Raw genomic sequence first — 15,301 nt, 5'->3', positions numbered from 1 at the left:
GTTTTCCCGTCCAATTGACACTTGACAATGGTGCAAGTGTCAAACTACGTGTCAAAAATCAGTTTACAAACAGTAAAGTTCAATCGGTAAAGACCTAGCTACATGTACACTGTGGTGTACACTTTAATTTACATTTTGCTACGTGACATTACCCTGTTGGATAGTTTAAATTTCAAACAGTTTTCTCAACCAATTGACACTTGAAAACAATGCAAGTGTCAAACAACATGTCAAAAATCAGTGTACAAATAAAAAAGTTCAATCGATAAGAACCTTGCTACAAGTACACTATAGTGTACAGTTTAGTTTACACTTTACCACGCAATGTTACCCTATTGGAAAGTTTAAATTTCAAACATCTTTTCCGTCCAATTGACACATGACAACAACGCAAATGTCAAAACGTGTCAAAAATCGGTGTACAAATAGTAAAGTTCAATCGGTAAGGACTTTGCTGCATGTACAGTATGATGTACACACTTTAGTTTACACTTTACCACGTGACATTACCCTATTGGACAATATAAATTTCAAATAGTTTTCCCATCCAATTTACATTTGTCAATAATACAAGTGTCAAACAACGTGTCAAAAATCAGTATATAAATAGTAAAGTTCAATCGGTATGAACCTTGCTACATGTACACTTTATTTTTCACTTTACGACGTGACATTACCCTGTTGAACATTTTAAATTTCAAGCAGTTTTTCCATCCAATTGACACTTAACAACAATGCAAGTGTCAAACAACGTGTTGAAAATCAGTGTACAAATAACAAACTTCAATCGGTAAGAACCTTACTACATGTACACTATGGTGTACACTTTAGTTTACACTTTGCCACGTAACATTATCCTATTGGTCAATTTAAATTTCAAACAATTTTCTCAACCAATTGATGCTTAACAACAATGCAAGTGTCAAACAACGTATCAAAAATCAGTGTACAAATAACAGAGTACAATCGGTAAGAACTTTGCTACATGTCCACTATGGTGTACAGTTTAATTTACATTTTGCCATGTGACATTACCCTGTCAGACAGTATAAATTTTGAATAGTTTTCCCATCAAATTAACACTTGACAAAAATGCAACTCTCAATCAACGTGTCAAAAATCAGTGTAAAAATAACAAAGTTTAATCGGTATGAACCTTTTACATGTACACTTTAGTTTACACTTTACCACGTGACATTACCTTGCTGGACAATTTAAATTTCAATTAGTTTTCCCATCTAATTGACACTTGACAATAAGGCAAGTGTCAAACAATGTATCAAAAATCAGTATTCAAATAGCAAAGTTCAAACGGTAAGAACCTTGCTACATTTACACTATGGGGTACACTTTAGTTTATACTTTACCACGTGACAATACCCCGTTGGACAGTTTAAATTTCAAACAGTTTTCCCATCTAATTGACACTTGACAACAATGTAAGTGTCGAATAACATGTCAAAAATTAGTTTAGAAATTGTAAAGTTCAATCGGTAAGGACCTTGCTACATGTACATTATGGTGTACAGTTTTGTTTACACTTTATCACATGACATTATCTTGTTGGACAGTTTAAAATTCAAACTATTTTCTCAACCAATTAATACTTGAGAACAATGCAAGTGTTAAACAACGTGTCAAGAATCAGTGTACAAATAGCAAACTTCAATCGGTAAGAACCTTGCTACATGTACACTATGGTGTACACTTTAGTTTACATTTTGCCACGTGACATTACCCTTTCGGACAATTTAAATTTCAAACAGTTTTCTCAATCAATTGACACTTAAAAGCAATGCAAGTGTCAAACAACGTGTCAAAAATCAGTGTACAAATAACAAAGTTCAATCGGTAAGAACTTTGCTACATTTACACTATGGTGTATACTTTAGTTTACACTTTACCACATGACATTACCCTATTGGACAGTATAAATTTCAAACAGTTTTTCCTTCCAATTGACACTTAACAACAGTCCAAGTCTCAAACAACGTGTCAAAAATTAGTGTACAAATAGTAAAGTTCAATCGGTATGAACCTTGCTACATGTACACTTTATTTTACACTTTACCACATGACATTACCCTGCTTGACAATTTAAATTTAAAATAATCTTCCCATCCAATTGACACTAGACAACAATGCAAGTGTCAAATAATGTGTCAAAAATCAGAGCACAAATAGCAAACTTCAATCGGTAAGAACCTTGCTACATATACACTGTAGTGTACACTTCAATTTACACTTTTTCACGTGACATTATCCTATTGGACAGTTTAAATTTCAAATTGTTTTCTCAACCAATTGACACATGACAACAATCCAAGTGTCAAACAACGTGTCAAAAAGTAGTGTACAAATAAAAAGGTTCAATCAGTAAGAACTTTGCTACATGTACACTGTGGTGTACAATTTAGTTTACACTTTACCACGTGACATTACCCTGTTGGACCATTTAAATTTCAGAAAGTTTTCCCATCCAATTGCTGCTTGAGAACAATGCAAGTGTCAAACCTACATGTCAAAAATCACTGTACAAATAGCAAAGTTCAATCGGTAAGAACCTTACTACATGTACACTATGGTGTACACACTTTAGTTTACACTTTGCCACGTAACATTACCCTCTTGGATAGTATAAGTATCAAATAATTTTCCCGCCCAATTGACACTTGACAACAATGCGAGTGTCAAACAACGTGTTAAAAATTAGTGTACAAAAAGTAAAGTTCAATCGGCATGAACCTTGCTACGTGTATACTATGGTGTACACAATTTAGTTTACACTTTGCCACGTGACATTACCCTGTTGGACAGTATAAATTTCAAACAATTTTCCCATCCAATTGACACTTGACAACAATGCAAGTGTCAAACAACATGTCAAAAATCAGTGTACCAATAGCAAAGTTCAAACGGTATGAAATATGCTACATGTACACTTTAGTTCACACTTTACCACGTGACATTATCCTGTTGGATAGTTTAAATTTCAAATAGTTTTCCCATTTAATTTACACTTGACAACAATGCAAGCGTCAAACAATGTGTCAAAAATTAGTTTACAAATAGCAATGTTCAATCGGTAAGAACCTTGCTACATGTACACTATGGTGTACACTTTCGTTTACACTTTGACACGTGACATTACCCCATTGGATAGTTTAAATTTCAAACAATTTTCCCATTCAATTGACACTTGACAATGATACAAGTGTCAAACAATGTGTCAAAAATCAGTTTACAAATAACAAAGTTCAATCGGTAAGAACCTTGCTACATGTACACTATGGTGTACACTTTAATTTACACTTTGCCAGTTGATATTACCCTATTGGACAGTTTAAATTTCAAACTATTTTCTCAACCAATTGACACTAGACAACAATGCAAGTGTCAACCAACGTGTCAAAAATCAATGTACAAATAACAAATTTCAATTGGTAAGAACCTTGTATATGTACACTATGGTGTACACTTTAGTTTAATTTTGCCACGTGACATTATCTTGTTGGATAATTTAAATTTCAAACAGTTTTCCTATCCAATTAACACTTGACAACATAGCAAGTGTCAAAACAACGTGTCAAAAATCAGTGTACAAATAGCAAAGTTCAATCGATAAAAACATTGCTACATGCACACTATGGTGTACACACTTTAGTTTACACTTTGCCACGTGACATTACCCTGTTGGACAATATAAATTTCAAATAGTTTTCCCTTCCAATTGACACTTAACAACAGTGCAAGTCTCAAACAACGTGTCAAAAATCAGTGTACAAATAGCAAAGTTCAATCGGTATGAACCTTGCTACATGTACACTTTGTTTTGTACTTTACCACATGACATTATCTTGTTTGACAATTTAAATTTAAAATAATCTTCCCATCCAATTGATACTAGACAATAATGCAAGTGTCAAACAACGTGTCAAAAATCAGAGCACAAATAGCAAATTTCAATTGGTAAGGACCTTGCTATATGTACTCTATAGTGTACACTTTAGTTTACACTTTGCCACGTGACATTACCCTATTGCACAATTTAAATTTCAAATAGTTTTCTCAACCAATTGACACATGATAACAATCCAAGTGTCAAACAACGTGTCAAAAATCAGTGTACAAATAAAAAAGTTCAATCAGTAAGAACTTTACTACATGTACACTGTAATACTCCGAATTTTGTGCTCATTTAATTTTTAGAATAGCAATTTAACTTTTTAGAATTTAGTATGACCAAAAAATTATTTATGGTTGCCAACTTTTGCATTGGTTGATTTATTAAAAGTTTTTCAAAATAATTTGTTAATTAGGGGTTTGGGATAAATGTCCATTTTACACCTAATTACTAAAGTTAAACATTGTTTCTCCAACTTGACCGAAAATTGATGAAACATATATGCATGAGGTGTTTTAATTTAGGCATGAGGTGGCTAACTAATGCATGAGGTGTTTTGGATTTAAGAAAATGAAACCATGCAGCCTATACATGTTGAATTTCTTGAAGAGTCACCCAAAATTTATCATTTTTCTCACCTATAAATAGATGTGTTGCTGCCCTTTATTTCTCTTGCATGAAAAATAACTTATCACTTGTTTAAAAAAGGGTAGAAAATGTGAGGGAAGAAGAGGACCAGCCTAGCATTTCTCAATTCATTTTCAACCAAGATTTCTTTAAGTTTTATTGTAAGATACTTTCTATGCTTAAGTGGTATAATTTCATGGTAATATTTATGCTTAAGCTGTGCATGAAAAACCATAATATGAATGTGGTGGACAAGTCCACAAAGTTAGATATCTATTTATGCCTTAGGACAAGTTCGATGGGTACCGACAAGCAGGAATGTGCAAGTATGTGTTTGATTGCATTCTTTTGTGTAGTATTGACATGATAAAATCCAAGCATGGTATCTTACTGAGTATTCTTTATACTCATAGTGTTCTCTACTAAATTCTCAGATTCATAATTGTGGAGTTGGTGGAAGTCAGTTGGCAAAATCGATGATGGATCAAAGACAAAATTATTTTACATCGAAGTTTCTATTTTGTAAGTTTTGTTTGACTGCTTTCCATATGTTTTGCTTTTGTTATTATATAAAAACATGTATAATACATGATGTAATATGATACTGGAAGTAAATTATGTAATTATATCTATCATGTTATGTTAAGAGACGTTTTTTTTTTTTACTTTCCCTTGCAAATGATAAAAAGGCAGAAACGGGACAATTTTTGGGTCAACTTCAACATGTTATTTTTGACTCCATAAACGTCCATTTGAGACTCTGAAAATATTACTGTGTTCCTCATTTAGTTGTCTTAATATGGGCACAAGAATCACTCAATTTGGATATCTGTAACCTGAGATATGAATTTTTAAATGTCGAAGGGTCAAATCTGAAATTTCTGTGCAATACCTCACCGTTTTCAGTAAAACGCCCATATTATATGATCTTGGAAATTTTTTATATTTTAACCTAGAAAACTACTTGAAAATATCTTTCTAATGTCATAAATTTCATAGAAAATGGAGTTGGGATGAATTTTATAAAAATAGTCAAACTTGCTGCCCCAACTAACCGTGGCAGTGCAAAGTCCGTATATGTAAAGTATAATTTCTTGCCGACATGCGCTTCTGCGGGCCATTAAAATTTATGAGAGACATTTTACCAAGTTGAAAATAAGTTTCTAACATGCAATACTTCTATTTAAGAGTATTTACATGTACCAAAGGCAGAAGCTATTATGTTTAGTACGTGACACTCGAAACTTAAGTTCGGGGCGTCACAGCGTCGTATAAGAGCAGTTATACTTTTCTGTAGACTTTTTTTTAAAGAAAGTTACTGTTCTTCATCATCGAGCAAGCTAGCAGCTGACTTTCAACCGACGATTAAGGTAAAAATATTTTTTTAAAGTTTATGAGTTTTCTTATGCAATGAACTGCTATATCTATGGCTGGATCTAAGAATATTTTGAATCAAGTCATGGTTGAGATTATGAAGTCATAAACACTTATATCTAAATATTTATTAGAGCCTTGTAGGGTAACATAATCAATTTTTGTCCTAGTTATGGCACGAACGGTAAGAACCCCCACAAGGACAGAAGTTTGTGGTTTTACGAAGAAGCGGGACATATTATTGGCATTTTAAATTTCAGACAGTTTTCCCTTCTAATTGCAGCTTGAGAACAATGCAAGTGTCAAACCTACACGTCAAAAATCAGTGTACAAATAGCAAAGTTCAATCGGTAAGAACCTTGCTACATGTACATTATGGTGTACACACTTTAGTTTACACTTTGCCACGTGACATTACCCTCTTGGATAGTATAATTATCAAACAGTTTTCCCATCCAATTGACACTTGACAACAATGCGAGTGTCAAACAACATGTCAAAAATTAGTGTACAAAAAGCAAAGATCAATCGGTATGAACCTTGCTACGTGTACACTATGGTGTACACAATTTAGTTTACACTTTGCCACATGACACTACCCTATTGGACAATATAAATTTCAAACAATTTTTCCATCCAATTGACACTTGACAACAATGCAAGTGTCAAATAACGTGTCAAAAATCAGTGTACCAATAGCAAGGTTCAATCGGTATGAACCATGCTACATGTACACTTTAGTTCACACTTTACCACATGACATTACCCTGTTGGATAGTTTAAATTTCAAATAGTTTTCCCATTTAATTTACAGTTGACAACAATGCAAGCATCAAACAACATGTAAAAAATTAGTATACAAATAGCAATATTCAATAGGTAAGAACCTTGCTATATGTACACTATGGTGTACACTTTAGTTTACACTTTGCCACGTGACATTACCCCATTGGATAGTTTAAATTTCAAAAAGTTTTCCAATTCAATTGACACTTAACAATGATGCAAGTGTTAAACAATGTGTCAAAAATCAGTTACAAATAACAAAGTTCAATCGGTAAGAACTTTGCTACATGTACACTATGGTGTACACTTTAATTTACACTTTGCCAGGTGATATTACCATGTTGGACAGTTTAAATTTCAAACTATTTTCTCAACCAATTGACACTAGACAACAATGCAAGTGTCGAACAACGTGTCAAAAATCAATGTACAAATAACAAATTTCAATGGGTAAGAACCTTGCACATGTACACTATGGTGTACACTTTAGTTTACATTTTGCCACGTGACATTACCCTGTTGGATAATTTAAATTTCAAACAGTTTTCCTATCCAATTAACACTTGACAACAATGCAAGTGTCAAAAAAATGTGTCAAAAATCAATGTATAAATATCAAAGTTCAATCGGTAGGAACCTTGCTACATGTACAGTATGGTGTACACACTTTAGTTTACACTTTGCCAAGTGACATTACCCTATTGGACAGTATATATTTTAAACAATTTTTTCATCCAATTAACACTCGACAACAACGAAAGTGTAAAACAACGTGTCAAAAATCAGTGTACAAATAGCAAAGTTCAATCAGAAAGAACTTTGCTACATATACACTGTGTACACTTTAGTTAACACTTTGCCCCACGACATTACCGTGTTTGACAGTTTGAATTTCAAACAGTTTTCCCATTCAATTGAGACTTGACAACAATGTAAGTGTCAAATAACGTGTCAAAAATTAGTGTACAAATAACAAAGTTCAATCGGTAGGAACCTTGCTACATGTACACTATGGTATATACTTTAATTTACACTTTGCCACGTGACATTACCCTGTTGGACAGTTTAAATTTCAAATAGTTTTCCCATCCAATTGACACTTGACTACAATACAAGTATCAAACAACATGTCAAAAATCAGTGTACAAGTAGCAAAGTTCAGTCGGTAAGAACCTAGCTACATGTACACAATGGTAAACACTTTAGTTTACACTTTACGACATGACATTACCCTGTTAGACAGATTAAATTTCAATTAGTTTTCCCATCTAATTGACACTTGTCAACAATCCATGTGTCAAACAATGGGTTAAAATCAGCTTACAAATAGCAACGATCAATCGGTAAAAATCTTGCTACATGTACACTATGGTGTATACACTTTAGTTTTCACTTTGCAACGTGACATTACCCTATTGGAAAGTATAAATTTCAAACTGTTTTCCCATCCAATTGACCCTCGACAACAATGCAAGTGTCAACCAACGTGTCAATAATCTGTGTACAAATAGCTAAGTTCAATCGGTACGAATCTTGCAACACATACACTTTAGTTTACACTTTACCACGTGACATTACCCGATTGGACAGTTTAAATTTCAAACATTTTTCCCATCTAATTGGCACTTGACAACAATACAAGTGTCAAACAACGTGTCAAAAATCAGTGTACAAATAGCAAAGTTAAATCGGTAAGAACCTTCCTACGTGTACACAATGGTGTACACTATAGTTTAAACTTTGCCACGTGACATTACCATGTTGCAATCGGTAAGGACCTTGCTACATGTACACTATAGTGTGCACTTTTGTTTACACTTTACCACGTGACATTATCCTGTTGGACAGTTTAAATTTTAAACTGTTTTCTCAACCAATTGACACTTGAGAACAATGCAAATGTCAAACAACGTGTCAAAAATCAGTGTACAAATAGCAAAATTCAATCGATAAGAATCTTGCTACATGTACACTATGGTGTACACTTTAGTTTACACTTTACCACATGACATTACCTTGTTGTACAGTTTAAATTTCAAATAGTTTTTCCATCCAATTGACACTTGATAACAATGCAAGTGTCAGAACAATGTGTCAAAAATCAATGTACAAATAGTAAAGTTCAATCGATAAGAACCTTGCTACATGTACAGTATGGTGTACACACTTTAGTTTACACTTTGCCACGTGACATTACCCTGTTGGACAGTATAAATTTCAAACAGTTTTTCCATCCAATTGACAATTGACAACAATGCAAGTGTCAAACAACGTGTCAAAAATCAGTGTACAAAGAGTAAAGTTCAATCAGTATGAACTTTGCTATGTGTATACTTTATTTTGTACTTTACCACGTGATATTTCCCTGTTGGATAGTTTAAATTTCAAACAGTTTTCCCATCCAGTTAACACTTTACAACAATGCAAGTGTCAAATAACGTGTCGAAAATCAGTGTACAAATAGTAAACTTCAATCCGTAAGAATCTTGCTACGTGTACACTATGGTATATACTTTAATTTACACTTTGCCACGTGACATTACCCTTTCGGATAGTTTGAGTTTCAAATAGTTTTCTCAAGCAATTGACACTTAAAAACAATGCAAGTGTCAAACAACGTGTTAAAAATAAGTGTACAAATAACAAAGTTCAATCGGTAAGAACTTTCCTACATGTACAGTATGGTGTATACTTTAGTTTACACTTTACCACGTGACATTACCCTGTTCGATAGTTTAAATTTCAAATTGTTTTCCCATTTAATTTACACTTGATAACAATGCAAGTGTCAAACAACGTGTCAAAAATCAATGTACAAATAGCAAAGTTAAATCAGTAAGAACATTGCTACATACACACCATGGTGAACACTTTAGTTTACACCTTGCAACATGACATTACCATGTTGAACAGTTTAAATTTGAAACAGTTTTCTCAACCAATTGACACTTGACAATAATACAAGTGTCAAACAACGTGTCAAACATCAGTGTACAAATAAAAAAGTTCAATCGATAAGAACCTTTTCTACATGTACAATACGGTGTATAGTTTAATTTACACTTTGCTACGTGACATTACCCTGTTGCACAGTTTAAATTTCAAACAGCTTTCCCATCCAATTGATACTTGACAACAATGCAAGTGTCAAACAATGTGTCAAAAATCAATGTACAAATATCAAAGTTCAATCGCTAAGAACCTTTCTACATCTACACTATGGTATGCAGTTTAGTTTACACTTTATCATGTGACATTACCCCGTTGGACAATTTAAATTTCAAATAGTTTTCTCATCCAATTGACACTTGACAGTGATGCAAGTGTCAAACAGCGTGTCAAAAATCAGTTTACAAATAGCAAAGTTCAATCGATAAGGACCTAGCTACATGTACACTGTGGCATACACTTTAGTTTACATTTTGCCACGTGACAATACTCTGTTGGACAGTTTAAAATTCAAACAGTTTTTTCAATCAATTGACACTTGACAACAATGCAAGTGTCAAAAACCAGTGTACAAATAGCAAAGTTCAAAACAACGCGTCAAAAATCAGTGTACAAATAGCAAAGTTCAATCGGTAAGAACTTTGCTGCATGTACACTATGGTGTACAGTTTAGTTTACACTTTGTCACGTGACATTATCCAGTTAAACAGTTTAAATTTCAAATAGTTTTCCCATCCAATTGACACTTGACAACAATACAAGTGTCAAAACAACGTGTCAAAATCGGTGTACAAATAGTAAAGTTCAATCGGTGAAAACCTTGCTACATATATAGTATGGTGTACACACTTTAGTTTACACTTTGCCACGTAACATTATCCTGTTGGACAGTATAAATTTCAAATAGTTTTCCCATCCAATTTACACTTGACTACAATGCAAGTCTCAAGCAACATGTCAAAAATTAGTGTGCAAATAACAAAGTTCAATCGGTATGAACCTTGCTAAATGTACACTTTATTTTGCACTTTACCACGTGATATTACCCTGATGGACAGTTTAAATTTCAAACAGTTTTACCATGCATTTGACACTTGATAACAATGCAAGGGTCAAACAACGTGTCGAAAATTAGTGTACAAATGGCAAACTTCAGTCGATAAGAACTTTGCTACATGTATAAAATAGTGTACACTTTAATTTACACTTTGCCATGTGATGTTACCCTATTAGACAGTTTAAATTTCAAACAGTTTTTCAATCCAATTGACACTCGATAATAATGCAAGTGTTAAACAACGTGTCAAAAATCAGTGTACAAATAGCAAAGTTCAATCGGTAAGAACCTTACTACATGTACACTATGGTGTACAGTTTAATTTACACTTTGCCATGTGATGTTACCCTATTAGACAGTTTAAATTTCAAACAGGTTTTCAATCCAATTGACACTCGATAATAATGCAAGTGTTAAACAACGTGTCGAAAATCAGTGTACAAATAGCAAAGTTCAATCGGTAAGAACCTTACTACATGTACACTATGGTGTATACTTTAGTTTACACTTTGCCACACGACATTACCCCATTTGACAGCTTAAATTTTTAACAATTTCCCCATCCAATTGACACTTAACAACTATACAAGTGTCAAACAACGTGTCAAAAATCAGTTTACAAACAGCGAAGTTCGATCAGTAAGGACCTTGCTACATGCACACTATATCGTATACTATAGTTTACACTTTACAACGTGACATTACCCTATTGAACAGTTTAAATTTGAAACAGTTTTCTCAACCAATTGATACTTGACAACAATGCAAGTGTCAAACAACGTGTCAAAAATCAGTGTACAAATAGCAAAGTTTAATCGGTAAGAACCTTGCTACATGTACACTATGGTGTACAGTTTAATTTACACTTTGCCACGTGATATTACCATGTTGAACAGTTTAAATTTTAAATAGTTTTCCCATCCAACTTGACAACAATGCAAGGGTCAAACAACGTGTCAAAAATCAATTTACAAATAGCAAAGTTCAATCGGTAAGAACCTTACTGCATGTACACAGTGGTGTACACTTTAGTTTACAATTTTCCAAGTGACATTACCCCGTTGGACAATTTAAATTTCAAACAGTTTTCCCATCCAATTGGCACTTGACAAAGATGCGAGTGTCAAACAACGTGTCAAAAATCAGTTTACAAACAGCAAAGTTCAATCTGTAAGGGCCTAGCTACATGTACACTGTAGCATACAATTTAGTTTACATTTTGCCACGTGACAATACCCCTGTAGGACAGTTTAAATTTCAAATAATTTTCTCAACCAATTGACACTTGACAACAACGCAAGTGTCAAACAACGTGTCCAAAATCAGTGTACAAATAGCAAAGTTCAATTGGTAAGAACTTTGCTACTTATACACTATGGTGTACAGTTTAGCTTGCACTTCGCCACGCGACATTACCCTGTTGGACAGTTTAAATTTCAAATAGTTTTCCCATCCCATTAACACTTGACAACAGTGCAAGTTCAAACCAACGTGTCAAAAATCAGTGTACAAATAGTAAAGTTCAATCGGTAAGCACCTTGCTACATGTACAGTATGGTGTACACACTTTAGTTTACACTTTGCCATGTAACATTACTCTGTTGGACAGTATAAATTTCTAATAGATTTCCTATCCAATTGACTCTTGACTACAATGCAAGTGTCAAACAACGTGTCAAAAATCAGTGTACAAATAACGAGGTTCAATCGATATGAAGCTTGCTACGTGTACACTTTATTTTGCACTTTACCACGTGACATTACCTTGTTGGACAGTTTAAATTTCAAACAGTTTTCCCATGCAATTGACACTTGACAACAATACAAGGGTCAAACAACGTGTTGAAAATCAGTGTGCAAATAGCAAACTTTAGTCGGTAAAAACCGTGCTACATGTACACTTTGGTGTACACTTTAATTTACACTATGCCACGTGACATTACCCTGTCAGACAATTTAAATTTCAAACAGTTTTCTCAATCAATTGACACTTAACAACAATGCAAGTGTCAAACAACGTGCCAAAAATCAGGGTACAAATAACAAAATTCAATCGGCAAAAACTTTGCTACAAGTACACTATGTTGTACACTTTAGTTTATACATTGCCACGTGACATTACCTTGGTTGACAGTTTAAATTTCAAACAGCTTTCTCATCCAATTGACACTTAACAACAATGCAAGCATCAAAATAACGTGTCAAAAATTAGTGTACAAATAGGGAAGTTCAATCGGTAAGAACCTTCCTACATGTACACTATGATGTACACACTACGTGTCAAAAATCAGTGTACAAATAGCGAAGTTCAATTGGTAAGAACCCTGCTACATGTACACTATGGTGTACACACTTTAATTTACATTTTGCCATGTGACATTACCCTATTGGATAGTATAAATTTCAAATAGTTTTCACATCCAATTGACACTTGACAATAATGCAAGCGTCAAATAATGTGTTAAAAATCACTGTACAAATAGCAAAGTTCAATCGATAAGAATCTTGCTACATGTACACTATGGTGTATACTTTACTTTACACTTTGCCACGTGACAATACCCCGTTGGACAGTTTAAATTTCAAACATTTTTTCCATCCAATTGAAACTTAACAACGATGCAAGTGTCAAACAACGAGTCAAAAAATCAGTTTACAAACAACAAAGTTCAATCGGTAAGGACCTTGCTACATGTACACTATGGTGTACACTTTAATTTACACTTTGCCACGTGACATTACCATGTTGGACAATTTAAATTTCAATCAATTTTCTCAACCAATTGACACTTGACAACAATGCAAGTGTTAAACAACATGTCGAAAATTAGTGTAGAAATAGCAAAGTTCAATCGGTAAGAACCTTGCTACATGTACACTATGGTGTACACTTTAGTTTATACTTTACCACGTGACATTACCCCGTTGGACAATTTAAATTTCACACAGTTTTTAAATCCAATTAACACTCGACAATAATGCAAGTGTTAAGCAACGTGTCAAAGATCAGTGTACAAATAGCAAAGTTCAATCGGTAAGAACCTTGCTATATATACACAACGGTGTATACTTTAGTTTACAATTTGCCACGTAACATTACCCCGTGGGACAATTTAAATTTTAAAGAGTTTTCCCATCCAATTGACACTTGATAATGATGCAAGTGTCAAACAACGTGTCAAAAATTAGTTTGCAAATGGCAAAGTTCAATCGATAAGGACCTAGCTGCATGCACACTGTGGTGTACACTTTAGTTTACATTTTGCCAAGTGACATTACCCTGTTGGACAGTTTAAATTTCAAACAGTTTTCACGTGGTAAAGTGTAAACTAAAGTGTGTACACCATAATGTACATGTAGCAAGGTTATTACCGATTGAAATTTGCAATTTGTACATTGATTTTAGACATGTCGTTTGGCACTTGCATTGTTGTCAAGTGTCAATTGGATGGAAAAACTATTTTAAATTTAAGCTGTCCAAAGAGGTAATGCCCTATGGCAAAGTGTAAACTAAAGTGTACACCATAGTGTACATGTAGCAAGATCCTTATCGATTAAAGTTTTGCTTTTTGTATACTAATTTTTGGCACTTGGTTTGACACTTGCATTATTGTCAATTGTCAATTGGATGGGAAACCTGTTTGAAATTTAAACTGTCCAACAAGGTGATGTCACGTGGTAAAGTGTAAAGTAAAGTGTACACCATAGTGTACATGTAACAAAGTCTTTACCGATTAAACTTTGCTACTTGTACATTGACTTTGACACGTTGTTTGACACTTGCGTTGTTGCCAAGTGTCGATTAGATGGGAAAATAGTTTTAAATTTAAACCGTCCAACGGGGTAATGTCACATGGTAAAGTGTAAACTAAATTGTACACCATAGTGTACGTGTCGCAAGGTCTTTACCGATTGAAATTTGCTATTTGTACACTAATTTTTGATCATTGTTTGACACTTGTATTGCTATCAAGTGTCAATTGGATGGAAAAAATGTTTGAAATTTAAAATGACAAACGGGGTAATATCATGAGGCAAAGTGTTGACAAAAGTGTGCACCACAGTGTACAAGTCACAAGGTTCTTACCGATTGAACTTTGCTATTTGTACACTATTTTTTGACACGTTGTTTGACACTTACATTGTTGTCAAGGGTCAATTTTTGACACGTTGTTTAGCACTTGAATTGTTGTCAAGAGTCAATGGGATGGGAAAACTATTTGAAATTTAAACTATCCTACAAGGGAATGTCACGTGGCAAAGTATAAACGAAAGTGTACACCATAGTGTACATGTAGTAAGGTTCTTATCGATTGAACTTTGTGATTTGTACACTGACTTTTAACATGTTGTTTGACACTTGCATTGTTGTCAAGTTTCAATTGGATGAGAAAAATGTTTGAAATTTAAACTGTTCAGCAGGGTAATGTCACGTGACAAAGTGTAAACTAAAGTGTACACCATAGTGTACATACAACATGGTTCTTACCGATTGAACTATGCTATTTAAACATGTAGCAAGGTCCTTATCGATTGAATTTTGCCATTTGTACACGCTTTTTTGACACGTTGTTTGACACTTGCATAGTTGTCAAGTGTCAGTT

This window comes from Olea europaea, chromosome 12 (assembly GCF_002742605.1).
Source record: "Olea europaea var. sylvestris chromosome 12, O_europaea_v1, whole genome shotgun sequence".
Taxonomy (NCBI): domain Eukaryota; kingdom Viridiplantae; phylum Streptophyta; class Magnoliopsida; order Lamiales; family Oleaceae; genus Olea; species Olea europaea.
This window is presented reverse-complemented; position numbering follows the sequence as displayed.